The following is a 19,263-nucleotide window of genomic DNA, read 5'->3' on the forward strand; positions in this document are numbered from 1 at the left end:
TAAAATCTTAAAATAAATAAATAAATAAATAAATAAATAAATAAAGGTATGAAGTTAGAAATTTTAAGTTTCTTTTATTTTTTTAAATTTTTTATTGTTAGAAATTTTAAGTTTCATACACACGATTTTAAAGTCTCTAGCCTAGACATCTAGATGTCAGAAATACCACCTCCCGACCCCCTACCCCCTCCCTTGTAACAACCATTTTTAAGAAAGGTGCTTGCCTTAGGGGATCTGGACAAAAGAGGGAGAAAAAACTTTCTTTTTTCCTCTTCCTTTAAATCATGCAAGTGAGAAAAGCTTTTCATTCCTTCAACAGGGAAACTACGGACAGCTGCCCTGGTATTTTTTTTTAAAAGATTTTATTTATTTATTCGACAGAGAGATAGAGAGAGTGAGCACAAGTAGGCAGAGTGGCAGGCAGAGGGAGAGGGAGAAGCAGGCTCTCCGCTGAGCAGGGAGCCTGATGTGGGGCTCCATCCCAGGACCCCAGGATCATGACCTGAGCCGAAGGCAGACACTTAACCGACTGAGCGACCAGACGCCCTGAGCTGCAGTGGTATTATTGCTGAGAACAACAATGCTACAAATCAGGAAAGGTAACAAGTGGCCAGATCATCACAATTTCAAAAAAATTTGTTTTTGTTATATAAAAACAGAGACATTTAGAGTTAATTCTGACAATAAGATAATAATAAGCCTCAAAATGGAAGCAGAAATCGTGCCTCCCTACTAGCAAAACTAATTCCAACAGCAATTCCTGAAACCAATTATAAAATAAGAAACTTTCTAGAAGCAATTTAAAATATTCCATTTAAACACACCAGTCTGAATGGTAACACAATGCTTTCTTCTGCAATGATGAAGAAAGTTTTTTTCCTCTTAAAAATGTATCTCTAGTGGCACATTTTAAAGAAACAGTCTACTAGGCTCTTAGGATCACTACTGCCAAATTTAATTTAAAAGACAACCGCATGCTGCAGACATATGAGTTTTAAAAAAATTTTTTTTTCAATGAGGCAAATGATGAATACCTACCACTCAATTCTGCCTTGGCTTGTGTTAATTACATGGTAAGGTTTTACTCGTTCTACGGTTTATTTTTTTAATAATTTGTTTTTCTTTTGAAAGAAGATGGGAAAGAAAAAGCTTACACACTGAAATGTATTTTGTATTGCAGTAATACTTACCACACTCTGGTTACCTAGAAGACAGCAGCTCAGGGCCAAATAGGAGAAGTCTCTGGAACACAACGGCTTTGTTGGCACAGCCTTGGATTGTAGTCTGCAAGGGTGGGGTTAGGGGTGGGTAAAGTCAGGAGGTGGAACTGGAGGAAGGAAATCTAGTTATCTCCACTGCCTTAGGGGTCAATATTTTTCTATTTAAGAAAGTGGGCACTGCATTTTATCTTATTATATTTATTTTCTGTGACATTTGCCTGACACCATTGCTCCCTTAGACAGCGAGATTTATTTATGATTAGGCAGCGACATGTTTTATGAAGGCCCAAGGCTTGTTTATTTATTTAGGGCTTTTCTATTTTATTCATCCCTAAGGCATTTAAGGGGCATGAAATGTGTTTAAAAGTAAGCACTGGGCAGCTGGTCTGAGGTCTCAGAAATGCTGAAGAGATAGGCAACCTTCCTCTGGCCAGGTGGTTGGGACTTCAGTTCCCAGCTAAGGAGCAGGGTGGCATGGACAAGAGGGGATATTGAAGGGTAGGGGGCAGAGTGGGGATGTGGTCAGTGGCATTTCGGTGCCACCTGTCTGGTGCCAGTGTGGGGCCAGGTTCTCAAAGGCGAGACCGATGTCAAGGAGCCCACTTTGGGAGCAATTTCATAGCGAGTGAAAGGTGCAGAGGGCCTGAGCAGGGATGGAAAGCAAGAGGAGAGATTTAACAAAAAATCGTAATAGGAGGGCTCCTGGGTGGCTCAGTTGGTTGAGCATCTGCCTTCGGCTCAGGTCATGATCCCAGGGTCCTGGGTTCGAGCCCCGTGTCAGGCTCCCTGTTCAGTGGGGAGTCTGCTTGAGATTCTCTCTCTCCCTCTGCCCCTTCCTCCACCCACGTTCTTGCTCGCTCTCTCTAAATAAAATCTTTAAAAAAAAATTGTAATAGGAAAAGGTAGCTTTTCGGAATTGGGCAGAGGAACAGAAGAGGGAATGACTCACTTACTGAATCATTAGATAGGCACATAGATACCCAATACTGTATATAAAACCACAATTGCTTCCAGGTTGCTAACTAAAAATGTGTTAACTTAGCAGAGGTTAAAATGTCCTTCAGTCTTATCAGTGTGACCCTAACAAGTTGTATTTTCTTTTATGGTGTTTGAACAGAAAGCTTGAATGACTCACATCATTCAAACTGTTTTCTGTTCCCCCCAGGTTAGAGGTGTGTAGAGAGGGAGTTGTTCCTGGAGGCACAAGATAAGTGGAAAAGGGTTCTTGGGTCCTCACTTCTCTTGAGGAACATTTGCCTCGACTGTTCACATTCACACGGACCATTAAGTAGAAAACTCACTATCGGTATAATAAATGCTCTTCCTCACGACTCCACTCCAGTCCCCTAAGTCCTCTCTCCTCCACAGCAGGACGGCTCACCTGCCTGGCTCCCCAGCTGGATGCTGAGCCCTCTGAAGAAGGTAGGGCTTTGTCATTAGCATGACTTTACAGTTGGGGCCAAGCCAGACAGAAGCATGAAATTCAGGGTCTCGTGGGATAACACGAACATGTTTTCAGACAATTCGCGGTAAATGTTTTAGCCACCCATGAACAGGAGAATCCATCTATCAAATGGAGAAGGATCCAGGTCTGGGGGATTTTGCCCATTTTGCCCATCTATACCAATCAAGCAGGTTAAAAGAGCCATACCAGCTCATCTAGGATCGGGGTGAAATCAGCCTCCCAGGACCTCTGTCCTAGTCTCTCATTCTTTTTACTGTTCATCCAACAAATAACATATCGAGAATTTGTTACATACATCAGGCCTATGAAATATACTAGGGACACAAGAGCAACAACCAGTTTCCCTGCTGTTGTGATGCCTATCCAGATTCATCCTTATAAAGGAGAAAGACAAAGGAAAAGCACGTGCAAACACAAATAAAACCTAAGTAAACATACAAATGGACAAAACAGTTGCACATTTTTCTAAGGGTCTCAAAGAAAATTGTCAAGGGGCTTAGATTCTGACTAAGGGGCTGGTAAGAAGGGAGTCTTACCTTGGACAGGGTGGGCAGGAAGGGCCTCCCTGAAGCAGTGCTAAAGGAAGAGCAGCTGCTGATGGGTGGAGGAGATGGGAGGAACAACCCGGTAGATGCAGAAGTCCCAGCATGAGCTCAGTGGATTTTAAGGAACTGAGAGGGGGGTTGCTGCAGGACAAGCAATGAAGATTCTCTTTCAATAGGAGGAGCCCAGGAATGGAGCTGGAAATAGTTTTACAGGACTATTCAGGAAAGCCTCTATGGAATGCTGTATTTTAAAGACAGATGGGCAGACTGGATTGTCCGTATGCATGCATGTATGTACATGCGTGTGTGAATTCATGCTGAGAACATCACCCGGGCCATGTGTTAGTCTTTTCATGATTGATTAAAGGAAGTGGCATGGCCACAACCTAGCTTCTGTTGCTTCTCTCTCTCTGCAAACAGGCTCAGCAAGCTTTGGAGTTAAGAACAGGTGGATTTAGTGATTAATGACACATTCCCTGAGAAACATAGTCAGGACAGGTGTGTGTGACTCCTGACATGAACAAACTGCGTTAGGGTCATTGCCATTTTCAAAAAGGACTAAGTAATCCCTGGCCTGTGCCATGTGGGGTACTGCCTGGAGTGGTTTCTATGGTACTGCTCCCGAGGTTAGCTGTTCAGCAAATGTTTATCAAGTTAGTATGGCAGGGTGGTATTAAGTGTGGCCTCTGGAGTTGGAATCACCAAGGGCTCACTGGGCGGCCTTGGACTAGTTAGTCACTGTCTCCGTGCTTCCGATTCCTCACAGGGTTGTTGTCAGGATTAAAAAGTGAACATGGGGCACCTGGGTGGCTCAGTCAGTTGGGTGTCTGCCTTTGGCTCGGGTCATGATCCCAGGGTCCTGGGATCAAGCCCCACATCCGACTCTCTGCTCAGAGGGGAGTCTGCTCTCCCTCTCTCTCTGCCCCCCCCCACCGCTCATGCTCTCTCTCTCCCCCCTCTCAAATAATCAAATAAATAAATAAAATCTTAAAAAAAAAAAAAAAGAAAGTGAACATGTCCTCACAGTCTATAAGTACGTAATGGGTATTTGCCAATACTGATTTTCTTTCTTCAATCCTGAGTTAGGGAAGTGGACAAAAGGCATCATAGTGAGAAGAAATTGAGGAAGGAGAATGTGCAACGTGCCACATAGCATGTGGACAGTGGGGGAGAGGGGAAAATCGAAATGGCTCCCACATTTCTAGGCCAGCACACTGCTTGAAAGTTGTGTCATTTAAGGCTTTCTCACTCAGTCACAGAATATTAAACAAAAAGGGGACTTACTGCCTGATGTCTGAAAAATCTTGGGCGCAACCAGGTTTGGGACCAACTTGTTCCGGGGCTCGAGCCTGTGCAGGGCCTGGGTCTGTCCTCCCCTTGGCTCTCCTCTTCTTCATGTGGACTCCACTCCTTCTCAGACTTCACATGCCCTGGGCTGCCAACAGCTCCGGGCTTGATCTCTCAGGTCCTGGGGCAAGAGAAAATGACAATAGTTAACACACATATTTGCACACTATATCATAAGTACTGTTCTAAATTTCTTTAAAGTAGGCTCCACACTCAACACGGAGTTTGAACTCTCAACCTTGAGATCAAGAGTCACATGCTCTACTGACGGAGTCAGCCAGGCACCCCCTGTTCTAATTTTTTTGCATATATTGATTCTTGTGATTGTTACAAGAATGAGGTAGGTAGGAAAACTGAGACAGATTAAGTAACTAGACCAAAGTTTACAAATAAGAGACAGAGCTAGGATTTGAGCCAGCCATCTGGTTTCAAAGTCTGTGCTCCAAAGAGCCTCTTCTGAACAAAACAGAGGATCATAGGGTAAGAGAGAGAAAAATCAAACAAGACGAAATCAGAGAGGGAAACAAATCATAAGAGACTCTTAACTCTAGGAAACAAACTGAGGGTTGCTGGAGGGGTGGGGGTGGGGGGATGGGGTAACTGGGTGCTGGGCGTTAAGGAGGGCACGTGGTGTAATGAGCACTGGGTGTTATATAAGACTCATGAATCACTGACCTCTACCTCTGAAACTAATAATAGATTATATGTTAATTAATTGAATTAAAATTGAAAAAAATATTATGGCTAAAAAAAGAGTCTCTTCTGAAAAACAGCCATCATCTTTTTGGACCCATTTGTACTATGGTAGTTGTGCTGGGGTCCCTAAGGCTAGAAGAAGGTGATGTCTACTTGGCCAGTGGCAGTCACATGCCCATCCTAAGGTGGGCATAAGGAAACACCATGCAGGGCTCCTGGGCTGGGCAAGGGGAGGGACCACCCGGCAGAAGGGGATCTGGATACCCTATTCAGAACACACAAGCAAAACAAGAGCTTTCCATCACGAGTGAGATGGAAAAGAAAGAGGAAGGGGCTCTAGGGAGAAAAGGAGGAGCTCAGTGTTAGAGAGCTAAAGTTTGAAGTGCTAGGAAAGCATTCATGCAGAGATACAGCGCATTGGACATATTGATTCATATTTGAAATAAGTTGATGATAAAAGGGTGAGCAAAGAGACACTGGACAAACGAAGACAAATGAAAGCAGGAGTGGTAACATTAATGTCAGACAAGGTAGAACTTCGGGCTAAAAGCACTGAGAGTGTAAGGAACATCCGTATGTAGTGATAAAGGCACAAATAATAAAGAAGAGATAGTAGTCGAGGGAGGCATCAAAGAATGTAGCAACTAAATACATAAAGGCAGGAAGGAGACTTTAAATGATTATAATGAGAGATTTTGAAATACCTTGCTCACAATTAGCTAGAATTAATAGTCAAAAAGATCATTCAACTCAACAAGTAACACAATGTTATACCATTGTTATACCAGTCAAAACTGGTATAACCCTGGCATGGCCCAGGGTCCCCGTGGCAATTGCAAGCTGTCACTGCAAGTCCATATTGCTGTGATGACTTGATCCACACTTGTCTCTCCCCCCTTGGGGGCACTTTGTTGAAAACCACAATTCGACTGAAGACATTTGAAAATCGGGGTGCCTGGGTGGCTCAGTTGGTTAAGCGACTGCCTTCGGCTCAGGTCATGATCCTGGAGTCCCGGAATCGAGTCCCGCATCGGGCTTCCTGCTCAGCAGGGAGTCTGCTTCTCCCTCTGACCCTCTTCCCTCTCATCCTTTCTATTTTTATTCTCTCTCCCTCTCAAAAAAAAAAAAAAAAAAATTTAAAAAAAAAAAGACATTTGAAAATCGAATTGCCTTTATTAAGCAATTCATGAATCAGGCAGCATCCCACCTACTAGAGAGGTGGTCTGAGGACTGGTAAAAAAAAAGGAAGGTTTTAATAACTTCTCAGGGCAAGGAAGTTATTAGGAAAAGAAAAGATAGAATTATTTCAGGCATGGTCCCGTTCAGCTATTCTGTCTGTGTTACTCTAAGGGGTGGGGGGAGAAACAGGGGTCTTATCATGTGGATTACCTCATCTTCCTCTGTGGGATCTAGAGGGTGCATCTGACAGATTGCCTCACTGGGACTTACCAGAAAATTCCTCACTGAGCAGTTAAAATTACATTTCTGGGGGACTTTGAAACTGCAGTTATGTTGAGTATTTAGCCTCAGTTTGGTGACTTGGCCTGGCATCAGTGACTCTATCTTGGGCCTGTGGTTTTCTTTTTAACAACCCCAACGGAGCCGTCTGTACATCTATTGCTTCCTACTGGGAGTATGGTGCTTGGCACACTGCAGTCCCTCCAGAAATATGGAGTGAATACAGGAGAAACAAGAGAGCAAAGACACCAGGAAGGATAGAGTCAGAGGAGGCAGAAGAAAAAGAGAAAACCGTACCTGGAGACAGCAAGTAGAAACTTTCCATTAAGGAAGCGGGGGCAATGATGCTGAATGCTTTAAGAAGCAAAAGTGAGTGAGGGATTACTCATCTTGTTTTCCACCACAAAGTTCTTTTATAACATGAATGCTAAAATGTTGACCACTTAACTGATTTTGGCTGATGTGCTTTGAGTATCCATAAAGTCCTTCCAAGCCCATAATCACATTTGCTTCTTAGAAATGCCCCAGAGGAGGATGGTATTATTAGCATCCTTATCACGCAGATGCCGATGGAGAAATAAAAGCTCAAAAAGGCTAGGTAACTTTTCCAGAGTCACAGAGCTGGAAAAGGTAGAGTCAAGGATGAGACTCAGGGGTTCGGATTAAAGGCGGTGCTCTTTTAAATTTCCCTGCAGGTGTTACCACAGCTAGAAGGTTGCAGTGGCTTGGTCGTCGAGACACGTATTTATTGAGCATTTCCTGCGCCAGGCATCCCGTATAGTTTAGTGAATGTGACCCAAGAGAGCCAGTCCCTTCCCAAGACCAAAAATTACAAATCCCCGCAAATGCTAAACATCGCGAACAGGTGCTTTGAGAGAATAAAACACAGGGACCACGCCTAGGCTGGGGTGAGGGTGGGGGTGGGGGAGTGGAAGTGGAAGGCGTCACACACTTTGTTTTCCTCTGAAAGCTAAGTTTCAGGACCCTGTCCTTAATTGCTGTTGGCTGCAGCCAGACACATTCAATCTTGTTTTGTTAGGTGGGAGGGATCAGTTACTGCACAGGTGGGTTCAATAGAATTGTGGGTAGACAGTCTGATCCCCACCCAGACCAGCTGAAACCGGTTTCAGTGTTTTCACAGGCTGGGAAATACATACTCTGTGAAGTATGTCTGTTTAAACACACTCTGTGTGAAACAAATATTAAAATTAGCCCCTGGGTGGAGAAGTGACACCGGACCCATCACCAATTCTGTTAGTGTTACTTTAAGCAAGGGATGGCCATCTCTCGCATCTGTGTGAGGAAAATAGTGCTGTTTGGCTTGACTCAAATCTTGAAAAGCTGACTTCTATCTACATTCCTCCCTTTCCCCAAGTTGACACGTAGAAAAAGCTGACAGGAAAGTACCGACAAGACACAATTGCAGAAGTAACACGAACACCAGAAGAAGGAATCCATTTCTTTTAAAACAAAAAAAATAAGGGAACAAGTTTGTTTTGTCCCTTGGTTCAGAGTGTTTGCATATTACACGTAGTTAATAGATGAATTGTGTGTCCGACAATGTAGAAATCAGAGTCACCACAATTTGTGACAGACATTTAATAAGGCCAGAGACCTTAGAGTGTCAGTGGAGAATCGCCATTCATTCATTTGCTGACGTACGGAGGAAACAGTCATGGCGTGCCTACTCTGTGCCACACACTATTGTAGGTGCTAGGGAAGCAGGAGGGAACGAGACTAGCAAAAATTCCTGTCCTTGTGAAGCTGATGGCCCAGAAAAATAATGTAGGGAGGGGCAATGGGAAGTATAGGAGGGGGGCTCTTAGCAGTTTTTGTTAGAATAGTCAGGGCAGTGGCATTTGAGCACACATTGGAAGGAGTCTTGTAGTGAGCCCTTTAGAAACCCAGGAAGAACCTTCTGGGCAGAGAGACTGCACGTCAAAGGATGAGGCGGGAATATGCTTGACACTTTCAAGGAAGAGCAAAGAGGTCAGGGTGGTTTGTGTAGTGACAGAAGCAGGAGATAACTGGGTTCAGCTCCCATAAGAATTTCATGGGCCATTGTAAAGACTATTACTCTGAGTCAGCGGGGAAGGTATAGGAGAATTGTGATTAGAGGATATTAATGTTGATAACAGTTAACCTTCATATAGCATTTCCTAGATGCTGGACACTGTTCTAAGTACTTCACGTATATTAACTCATGTATTTCCTATATCAACGCTATAGGTATCATTCTCATTTATACAGATGAGGAAACTATGACTCTAAAAAATTAAGGAACTTGTCCAAGGTCACACAGCCAGTAAGTAATAGAACCATAATTCAAAGCCAGGCAGTTTGGCTATGGCCCATTTCCACTTTTCTAGACCACACAGTGAGACTGCATTTTCCAGCCTCCCCTGCAGCTAGCTTGTGGCCATGTGACTGAGTTGTGGCCAATGGAACGTGAACAGAAGTGAAGAGCGCTACTTCCAGCTTCCACATGCAGTCCTTCATCCTCCTACCTCCTCTTCCAGCTGAATATAGGGAACTTCAAGGTCCTAGTGGAAGGTAGAGTCACAAGATGAAAAGGGGCCTAAGTTTTTAAATGACCAAGTGGAAGTCTTCCGGCAGATCAGTAATTGTCCTTTGAAATTCACAGTAAACTTCTATTGTGCGAGCCACTGAGAATCAGGCATTGTTTTAAAAGTCCTGAATTTAGGGTTGCAGGTGGCATGGCCCTCACATGGAAAAGAACACAGTCCATTAAGGGAGACAGGCTTGTGAATGATGGCAATGCAGTCCTCTAACACAGGCGTTAAGAGAGAAATCTGCTGCTCAGAGGAAGGGGTTCTAAACACTACCTAGGGAGGTGGAGGGTACTTCTACCTGGCAACATCTGAGCAGGGCGATGAAGGGTGCCTAGGAGTTTGGGGTGAGGAAGTGTGGGGAACAGTGGTGGGGCCAGTTGGGTGACAGCTTGTGCAAAGGGATGAGGAGTCTGGGAAGGATGAGATGTTCAGTCACCCAGTTTGTCTCATTTCGTGCTAACTCCTGCTTTCCAGCCTCCTACCTCTGATTCTTCATGTCTTCAGCCCTCGGACCTGAGGAGGCAGCATACCCCACAGGTTAGTTATGGTGAAAATTTATTCTCATACTTGTCAAAATGGTGAGGAGGACTTTATTCAGGACTATTGTCACAGGTGTCAGGAAAAGAGAAAACAGGGAAAAGAAATGGAGCTTAACTCCAAATACAGCAAGGCAGCTGGGGATTGATAGCCAATGAGCAGACTGAAGATTCAGTACATGGGAAAGTGCTAAGAGACGACATTAAGGATGGGGGTGTTCCTGCCCAAGACTGGCCAGACTGATGCGATATCAAGGGTGGGGGATGAGGAATTTGATCAGATATCAAGGGGGAGGATTCTCTCAACTGACTTAGCAAGGTTCTTGTTACAAGGAGACACAGCAAGGATAGGGTGGGGGCAAGGTTGAGGCCTAGTGGAGAAGGGGGTTCAGAGGAGTTTCAAGTTTGGTTAAGGAGAGCATCTGTATCAGGTACTTGGGCTCTTGAACAGGAATGACTGGATCTGGATTCTCATTCTGTATCATCTTGAGCTAGTTGCTCTGATCTCTTTGTGCCAGTTAAATAGGGATGATAATACCTATTTCATAGGGATACTGTGAGAAATAAGTGAGTTAAATATACAGAGCACTTAGAACAGGGCCTGGCACATGGTAAGTGCTTGATAAATGTTAGCTGCTGTTGCTGGTGCTGCTTCTTCTTATAATTATTATTCATCTCTCTGGCCATAGAACAAGCATTCAGAAAGCAGGGAAAGTGAAGTTTGGTCAAAAGACCTTATTTAAGTCTCAACAGGGCCATTAACTTAGGTCATCCACGGGCACTTGCTTGACCTATATTGAGTCTTTGGTTTTATCACTTTTAGGTGAGGTCATTGACTATTAAAACTCATGCCCCCTCCCTGCAAGGTTCCTGTGGGAGTCACTTCTGTAAAGTTGTAAAGCTCTATTCAAATGCAAGGGATTATAAAATGTACCACACCTACCCTTGATTCACTTCCCGGCCCAACCTTTATTCAACAGGCCTCACAGCCACATCTCAACAGCAACCCCTTCCCTCAACCTCCAGACTTTGCTGGAATCTACCTTGATACTTATTCTCTTAGGCCTCACTCTATGGCCCAACCTACATGGAGCTGCTGACCACATGCCTATCACTCACAATCCAATCTAGACATCAGGCTGCCCTGATCCCCATCTCTTATGTTAGAATTCTGAGCAACTCAGACTGAAGGTGTAGGCAGAAAGAATTAGGGGTCCCCAGAAAAAGAAAGACAAGACATAGCTTTCTAGATATAAGAAAATTCATTTAGCTCCCTGGCCATCTTGTGAAAGAATGTTAAGAACAAATAGGAAATAACCTAATCATATCAGAGACAAAAAAATCAGTGGTAAAATTCTCAGTATTGGTTCAAAGTAAAGATTGACCTGACACACATACTTAAGTCAGCTTTGTAGGACCTAAACCCATTTGAGCATGCAGATACTAGACCAACTGAAACCAGAGAATTGATAATGCTGACCCTTACAAGCCTTGTGACTTCAACCTGGACTCTGTCAGCTTAAGATGACTTCTGCCCCAGTTCCATGCTATAGCCCACATTGCTCAAGCCCCTTCACGAATATGTATCCACTCTTAGCTTAAAACTTCCCTCATTTTGTTGTTCAGGGAGACTCTGCTTTGGAAAATATCAAAACCCTTTATTTTCCTGTTCTTTGACTTGGTTGTGTCTTCCAGCTCAGCATCCACCAAGAGTTGGAGCCAGTTTTGGGTAATAAAGGTGCCCCCTAGTAGCATTGCCAGATAAGATACCGGAAGCCTAGTTAAATTTGAATTTCAGATAAATAATGAATACATTTTTAGCATAAGTATGTCCCAAATATGGCATGAGACATACTTATACTAAAAAAATTTTTATTGTTTATCTGAAATTCAAATTTAACTTGATAGCCTGTATTTTTATTTGCTAAATCTGGCAAATCTACATCCAAAGGGTGGGCCAGATAAAAATACACAGGAGGAAATGGAATTGGGACGATGAATAGAATGAAGGAGTGAGAGAGTTATGTGAAAGTTCCCAGACCCACTATTCTCCTCATCTTACAAAACCCAAAGCCTATGGCCCACTGCACATTTCTCTGAGCTACTCCAAAGAAAAGGATAGGGAAGACATAATCTTTCCACTACATGTCCAGAGTGGTCTTTTGAGAATAAAAATCTGATTACTTCTCTGCTTTAATCACCTTTGATTTTTTAGGGGTCTGCAATCTATGGCCTCCAGGCAAAATCCATCTGCCTTCTTGTTTTTGTAAATTAAGTTTTATCAGAACACAGCCATGCTCATTCATTTATGTTTGTCTGCATCTGCTTTGTGCTACAGCGGCAGGATCGAGTGGCTGCAACAGAGATTGTCTAGCCTGCAGAACCTAAAATATTTACTATCTGGCATTTATTCTTCAAAACTCCCAAATGTCCTTTTTCCTCCTCTTTTTTTTTCCCTAGTGAAATCCTGCCCTAAATGTGAGATTTCTCTCTACTTATATCCTAGGATCCCTGCTTCTCTGTGCTCCCATAGTATTTACACCACTTTAGCATTAAAAAAAAAAAACCTTTGTAATTAGAGGTTTGGTATCTGTCCTCTCTACCAGCAGTGGCTTCCTTGGATGCCAGGAGCCATACCTTGTTTTCCTTTGTGGTTCCCTGAGCTCCTAGCACAGGGCAAGTACATAGTAGGTATTTGTTGAATGAAAGGGAAAGGTAGCTCCATTGGGAAGAGTCTGGGTGTTAGATCCAGAAGCACTTATTTTGAGGTCCAATCGCTTCCTCTTACTGTCTACTTATTTAACAGTGACTGAGCAAGTTACTTAACTGAGCTTCAGTTCTCTCAACTATAAAATGAGGATAGTAATGCTGAGTGAGGTTTTAATGAGACAATTCATATTAAGTAAATGGTATGTTATTTCCTCTCTTTCCTCCCCCTTTGAATGAAGGAAAGGAGTAGAGAGAAGAAAGGGGAGTAGTGGTTTCCAAAGAAGGGGTAGGTAGAGGAAGTAATAAGGAGACCAAATGGACTATCTCTCTATCTGTGGCTAGTTCTCTCTGAGTTTGGGGACAAGATTAGGTACAGAAACATCTGTGCTATGCTCAGGGGATAGTCACTGCACTACAAACCAAAGCTCTGTCTGGACAGAACCACAAATAGACACAAAGCCTCACATGGAGATAGCGAGCAAGAGACTCAATTAGCATCATGGTTTCCACAGCTGGTTCTGATGACCCTTTCCCAAACTGGGCATTTCACAGCCTGTGTCTTCCGAGTCCATGCTGTGCAAGAGAAGAGCTCTGCCTTGTTTGCACCTGGTCTTCAAATCATTTGGATATAAACGTCCCCCCAACCCCAAATTAGGAAGTTAGCTCTTGAACCAACGGGTCAAAGAATAAATCACAGGGATATTAGAAAATATTTTGAGAGAAATGAAAACAAAAACACAACATGCTGAAACTTGTGGGATGTAGCAAAACACAAGAGGCAAGTTTTACAATGAAAAATACCTATATTAAAAAAAAAAGATCTCAAATCGACAACCTCATTTTACACTTCAAGGGACTAGAAAAAGAACAAACTACACCAAAGTTACCAGAAGGAAGGAATAATAAAGATTAGAGCAGAAATAAACAAAATAGAGAATAGAAAAACAATAGAAAAAAATCAGCAAAATTAAAAGTTGTTTTTTTAGAGATCAATAAAATTGACAAACCCTTAACTAGACTAAGAAAAAAAAAAAGAAAGAAGACTCAAATAACAAAACTCAGAACAAAAGAGGAAACATAACTGATACTACAGAAATAAAAAGGATCATAAGAGACTAAGACTATTATCAACAATTATATGCTAACAAAGAAATTGATAACCCAAAAGAAATGGATAAATTTCTAACAACATACAACCTACCAAGACTGAGTCATGAAGAATTAAAAAGTATAAACAGACCTATAATTAATATTTATGGAAGGAATGAACACCAGCCTTTTTTGAAATCTTCCCAAAAATTAAAGAAAAGGGAAAATGTCTAAAATCATTTTATGAATCCAGTATTACTCTGAGATTAAAATCAGACAATACTAAAAGAAAAGTACAGACCAATATCCCTGATGAATATTGATGTAAAAATCTTCAACAAAATACTAGCAAACTGAATTCAATAGCACATTAAAAAGATTAAACACTATGACCAAGAGGAGTGGGATTTATCTCTGGAATGCAAGGATGGTTTAACTTACAAAAATCAGTCAAGGTAATATACCATATTAGCAGAATGAGGGGAAAAACCCACATGTTTGCCTCAGTTGATGTAGAAAAATATTTGACAAAATTCAATACTCTTTCATTTACTCAACAAATTAAGATTAGAAGGAAATTACCTGAACATAATAAAGGCTGTACGTGAAAAGCCCACAGCTAACATCATGGTCAATGGTGAAAAACTGAAAGCTTTCTTTTTAAGATCAAGAACAAGGCAAAGATGCCCATTCTCACCACTTTTATTCAACATAGTACTAGATGTCAGAGTAATTAGGTAAAAAAAAGAAATAAAAGACATTCAAATTGGAGAGGAAGAAGTAAAATTATCACTATTCAAGATGACATGATCTTATATGTAGAAAACCATAAAGACACCAGCAAAAAACTGTTAGATCTGAGAAACGAATTCAGCAAAGTTGCAGGATACAAAGTTAACATGCAGAAATGAGTTGCATTTGTATACGCTAACAATGAATATCCTGAAAAGGACATTAAGAAAATGATACCATTTACAGTAGCATCAAAATTAATAAAATACTTAGAAATAAACTTAACCAAAGAGTCAAAGGACTTGTACACTGACAACTACAAAACACTGCTGAAAGAAATTGAAAAAGACACAAATAAATGGAAAGACATCCACATTCATGGATCAGAAGACTTAATATTGTTAAAATGCTAATACTACCCAAAGCGATCCACGGATCCAAAGCAATACCTTTAAAAATACCAATGGCACTTTTTTTTTTTGGCAGAAATAGGAAAATCTATCCTAAATTTCATACGGAATCTCAAAGCACCCTGAATAGCTAGTAGCTAATAGTTCCCATCTGGGAACTCTGTGTGGAGGGCGAGCTCTGGGTGACTGAGACACTTCCTGCCGCTCTTCGGGACCACTCGGTTGTTACCGTCCAGATAACTCGCTGTTGAACACCACCTATGCATGAGGTGCTGTGCTAGAATATGGGTGGGGAGCAGAGACTCCAGTCGTAATCTCAGGGGAGCCGGTTAAACAAAGTATAGAACCCAGGAGCCCAAAGGGACACTTTGTGACTTCTCACACTTCAACAGTCCCTTTCCTCTTCTGGGCAGTGCGGCCATGACACCCAGTTCACAGGGCGGTTTTGCAGACAAAATGAGATCAAAGATGTGAAAGTGGTTTTTTATTTATTTATTTTATTTTTGTAATCACTTATTTTACTTACAGGGTGAGTGCTGGAATCTGGGCTCCATAAAACACCAGGGCAGAAGTTCTCAATCCTGAGTATATATTTAACACTAGTGGGGAAATTTTTTTTTTTTTTTTAAACATCCCTGTTGATCTCCTCCCCTCTGAGATTCTCATTCAGTTGGTCTGGGGAGGGGACTGAGCGTGGGTATTTTTTTTAAAAAAGCTCTCAGTTTTTTCAACTGGCAGTAAAGATTGAGAACCGTCACGTTATGGAACAGAGGAGAGAAGGCTGTATTCAAACTGGTAGGATGAGACACGCTCATGGAGAAGGCTGTGTTTGCTCTAGACCTTCAAGGGACATGTAAAATTTGGGGAATCGTGTTTTGGACCAGGCAGCATGTGCGCATAATATAAAATTCAAAAGTCCAAAAGTATCTGTCATGAAAGGGTATATCTTCCTCTCTCTCTCCCCGCCCCTTCCTCTGCTCTCTCTGGAGAGCAGACAAAAATGTGTCTTCCCAGTTCTTGTTTATACTACCAGAATATTCTTTCAGTTGCTCTTAAGAAACTTGTCAGTTTGGTAAGGGGAAAGGAGAAAAAAGGAATGGGTGTCATTTTTCTCTTGCACCCCCTTCCACTCGGCACAGAACGGCAACTATATGGGACTAGCTTGATTGAGGAAGTTCGTCTAATAAAAGACCAAAAAGTTGATTTTCAGAATGGGGCTTTTTTTATGGAGTGAGTGGGGGTTGCTATTTCTTTCTTCCTGTTGTGGTATATTGTAGTAGCTTGTACACTGAGTAGCTTGATGTTTAAAATGGCACTTTTTATTTTGAGAAAACCGTAGATTCACATGCAATTGTAAGAAACAACACAGAGAGAGCCCATGTACCCTTTGCTTGTGAGGCTTAATTCTAATTCTGGTGCTAATCAGGATCTTTCAAATCCAGTTCTCTGGTACACCAGGTTTTGAACAGCTGTGCCCAGGAACTGGGAGTGAGCTTGCCGGGGAGGGGTGGGGAGTGGAGCGGAACACGGTGTTTCAGTTTCCCCGCGTGGTTGCTGGGAAATCAAAACTAACATGTGAACGTGCTTACTTCTTCATGGTGACAGGTGCTGCCCCTCTTTGTTATCATGTTCCATCTGTGTGTGTGCTGTGAGTCATAGCCACTCCAGATGAGGGAGGACAACTGGAACAGAGCTTTCTCTAGGGGAGTCCAACCAGCAATTTCTACCTGTGTCCAGGCTCCAGGTCAGGAAGTGAGCCCTGCTCTTGCGAATCCCATCTTTCTGATTTCCAGACGCATGGGAACAAACAGATGTAGGCAGCAAGCCGTTCCCGACTCTCCGTTTTCCACGTTGTTTCTGATCTGTTACTGAATTCCTATATAATGCATCCTCTCTGTTAAAAGAATCATAAAAGAATCACAAAACGATAATAGGGTAGCCCCGGGCCCTTCCCTGCCTCCTCCTTTTTGAACTGGACTGGCTGGTAGGGACACTTAGTTGGAAAGCTTAAAAGGGGATTGATCTTCCCTATTTACCTGTGTCCTGCATGGCTGGTGTTTTACTGATTGAAAATGCTAATTGCTGGGGTTGAGATTCTGTCAGCTGTATGCGATTTCTTGAGTTATATGTCCCCACCCTATGGATGATCTTGGCCCAGCGTCTGGCTCTTATGCTGACCGTTAGTCCTTCCAGCTGCAATAATACTTAGGATTTTATGTGGTGCTTTCTGGTGAGGGAGCAGGTACGGACACATTGGGCTTCATCACGTATATTCCCCAAGATTTTTAAGGTATACAACAGGGGGAAAGAGTGGAACCCGACCATTAATAAGCGTGATCCCTGGGCTTTTGTAATTACGTGAAATAGAAAAGCATGCATATGTGTGAAATTCAGGCACGTTCTTTTCTCTGTGGATAAAAGCTACCATTTACTGGGTGCTTAATACAATCTGGCAGAATCTTAATGTTTTATACACATGATCTCATTTAATCCCTACAGCAGGTCTGGGAGACGGGCTATTATCATCTCCATTTTATTGTTGGAGCCACCCATGCTCACAAAGGGGAAGTGATTGCTCAGGGTCCACACGGGTGGGAGGTGAGGCAGGGTTTGAATCCAGATCTGTCTGGCACGGGAACAGGGACTCTTAACCTATTCGTGCTACGTATAGCTAGAGAAGCCCTTGCACTTCTTCATAGAATAACGTGTTTAAATTCAAAAAATAAAATACAAAGAATTGCAAGGAAAAGCAATTGTATCGAAACATAGTTATCAATTGTGATATGCGGCCTTGGGGGTGACCCTCAGTGATCCTACTTTTGGTATTTGTGCCCTTGACGAATTCCCTCCCCCTGGGGTTGAGCTGGACCCAGTATGATCCCATTTCTAACGACAAAACATGACAGAAGTTATGGGATGTCACTTCTGAGATTAGGTTATAAAAAGACTGGCTTCCTGGGTGGTTTTTTCTGCTCTCGCTCGGGTTACTTTGCACAGCAGGAAGCCAACTGCTCTGGCCTGTGGTAGCTCCATGGAGAGGCCCATGTGGCAAGGGACTCAGACTTGCCCACAGCCACGTGCACGAGCTTGGAATCAGATTCTTCCCTGCTCAGCCTCAAGAAGACTGAGACTCTGGCTGACACCTTGATTCTGTCCCCGGGAGAGAGCCTGACCCAGAACCACCTGGCTAAGCTGCACCCGAATTCCTGACCACACATACCGTGAAATAATAAGTGCTTGTTGTTTTCAATCACTAGTTTTCGAGTAACTTGCTACGCAGCAATGAGTAGCTAATACGTCAACACATTAAAATAAAGCAAATTTGGGATATATGTGTGGTATTTAGTGATGAGAAAATATGTTCCCAATATAGGCATTTTAAAGTTAAAATTATGTTTTAGAAGACACATCAATATGGAAGCTGTTGCTCTTTAGCTTGAATAAGAACATTAAAAAGTGGGGCAAGTGCTCCTCGTGTGCTCGTTCAGTGGGGACCCGGTACCTCTTTCATGAAGCAGTAGCTGAGGAGACTCCGGCACTCACCATGGCCGATGAAAAGCCCAAGGAAGGAGTCAAGACTGAGAACAACGATCATATTAATTTGAAGGTGGCGGGGCAGGACGGTTCTGTGGTGCAGTTTAAGATTAAGAACCATACACCACTTAGTAAACTAATGAAAGCCTATTGTGAACGACAGTTGGAAATAGAAATGAAGATACAACTGATGTGTTCCAGCAGCAGACAGGAGGTGTCTACTAAAAAAGGGGAACCTGCTACTTTACTCCAGAACTCTGTTCCTCCAGACCAAGAAGACAGTCTCAGTTAGAAAGCCGCAATGTGGTTCCAGCACATCCTGACAACTGCAGGATAGTTTTCTCTGTCCTTTCATTTTCCCCTTCCCTATTCCTTTATTGTACATAAAGTAACTGTATGTGCACAAGCATATTGCATTTTTTTTAACTAAATGGCCAGTGGTATGTTTTGATCGACATCAAATGGAGATGGGATGGGGAAAATACTACTTCTGTGAAAATACCCCTCTCCATTCGAGGCATGCTCAGTCAGCTCTTATCTTTATATTCCAGTAAGTTATTTTGCTCTCACTGTTTAACAAAAAAAGAACAACAGAAAAATCCTTGCATACTTTGTTCGATTGGAGAATTTTAATGTTTTTCATTTATCATTGTAAAATCAAGGACAATTTTACAACTTTTTTGTACGTAGCTGTTACATGTAGGGCAATCTGTCTTTAAGTAGGGATAAATTACTCTAAAAGAAATGAATCCTAGATAGTTTTCCCTTCAAGTCTTGTTGTTTAAATAAACTTCTTGCTTAAAACGAAAAAAAAAAAGTGGGGCAAACTTTGTAATAATCACATCTTCTAGTTTCTGTATTTGTTGCTGTGCTACCTGGGTCCTTGCAGACCTTGGAGAAGCTGCCCCTCCTGGGCTTAGGAACTTCCCAGAGATGGTAAATGACATTT

At 42.4% G+C, this 19,263-nt stretch overlaps 1 protein-coding gene, 1 long non-coding RNA gene and 1 pseudogene across 4 annotated transcripts in view; 2 read left to right on the forward strand and 1 right to left on the reverse strand.

Annotated features, from left to right (window-relative positions):
• The window catches only part of LOC112835605 (placenta-specific gene 8 protein-like), a 24,639-nt gene extending 21,270 nt beyond the window's left edge, over window positions 1-3,369 (reverse strand). The window contains exons 1-2 of one of the 3 annotated variants that reach the window (XM_025887118.2): window positions 3,222-3,369; window positions 1,191-1,284 (exon numbers count right to left, since the gene is read on the reverse strand). The gene's annotated coding sequence lies outside the window, so the exon portion shown is untranslated. Of the gene's footprint in view, window positions 1-1,190; window positions 1,303-3,221 lie in introns of those variants that run through there. The other 2 variants (XM_025887119.2, XM_073891869.1) reach the window with 2 other exon arrangements.
• Window positions 1-19,263, forward strand: part of LOC141372626 (uncharacterized) — a 54,437-nt gene that overhangs the window by 14,136 nt on the left and 21,038 nt on the right. Inside the window, exon 2 of the long non-coding RNA XR_012377964.1 lies at window positions 9,779-9,841. This is a non-coding gene — a long non-coding RNA (uncharacterized lncRNA). The remainder of the gene's footprint in view (window positions 1-9,778; window positions 9,842-19,263) is intronic.
• Window positions 16,348-19,032, forward strand: LOC112835607 (small ubiquitin-related modifier 2 pseudogene; annotated as a pseudogene).

This window comes from Callorhinus ursinus, unplaced genomic scaffold (genome assembly GCF_003265705.2).
Source record: "Callorhinus ursinus isolate GAN/ISIS: 27379988/994484 unplaced genomic scaffold, GSC_fseal_2.0 scaffold4, whole genome shotgun sequence".
Classification (NCBI taxonomy): domain Eukaryota; kingdom Metazoa; phylum Chordata; class Mammalia; order Carnivora; family Otariidae; genus Callorhinus; species Callorhinus ursinus.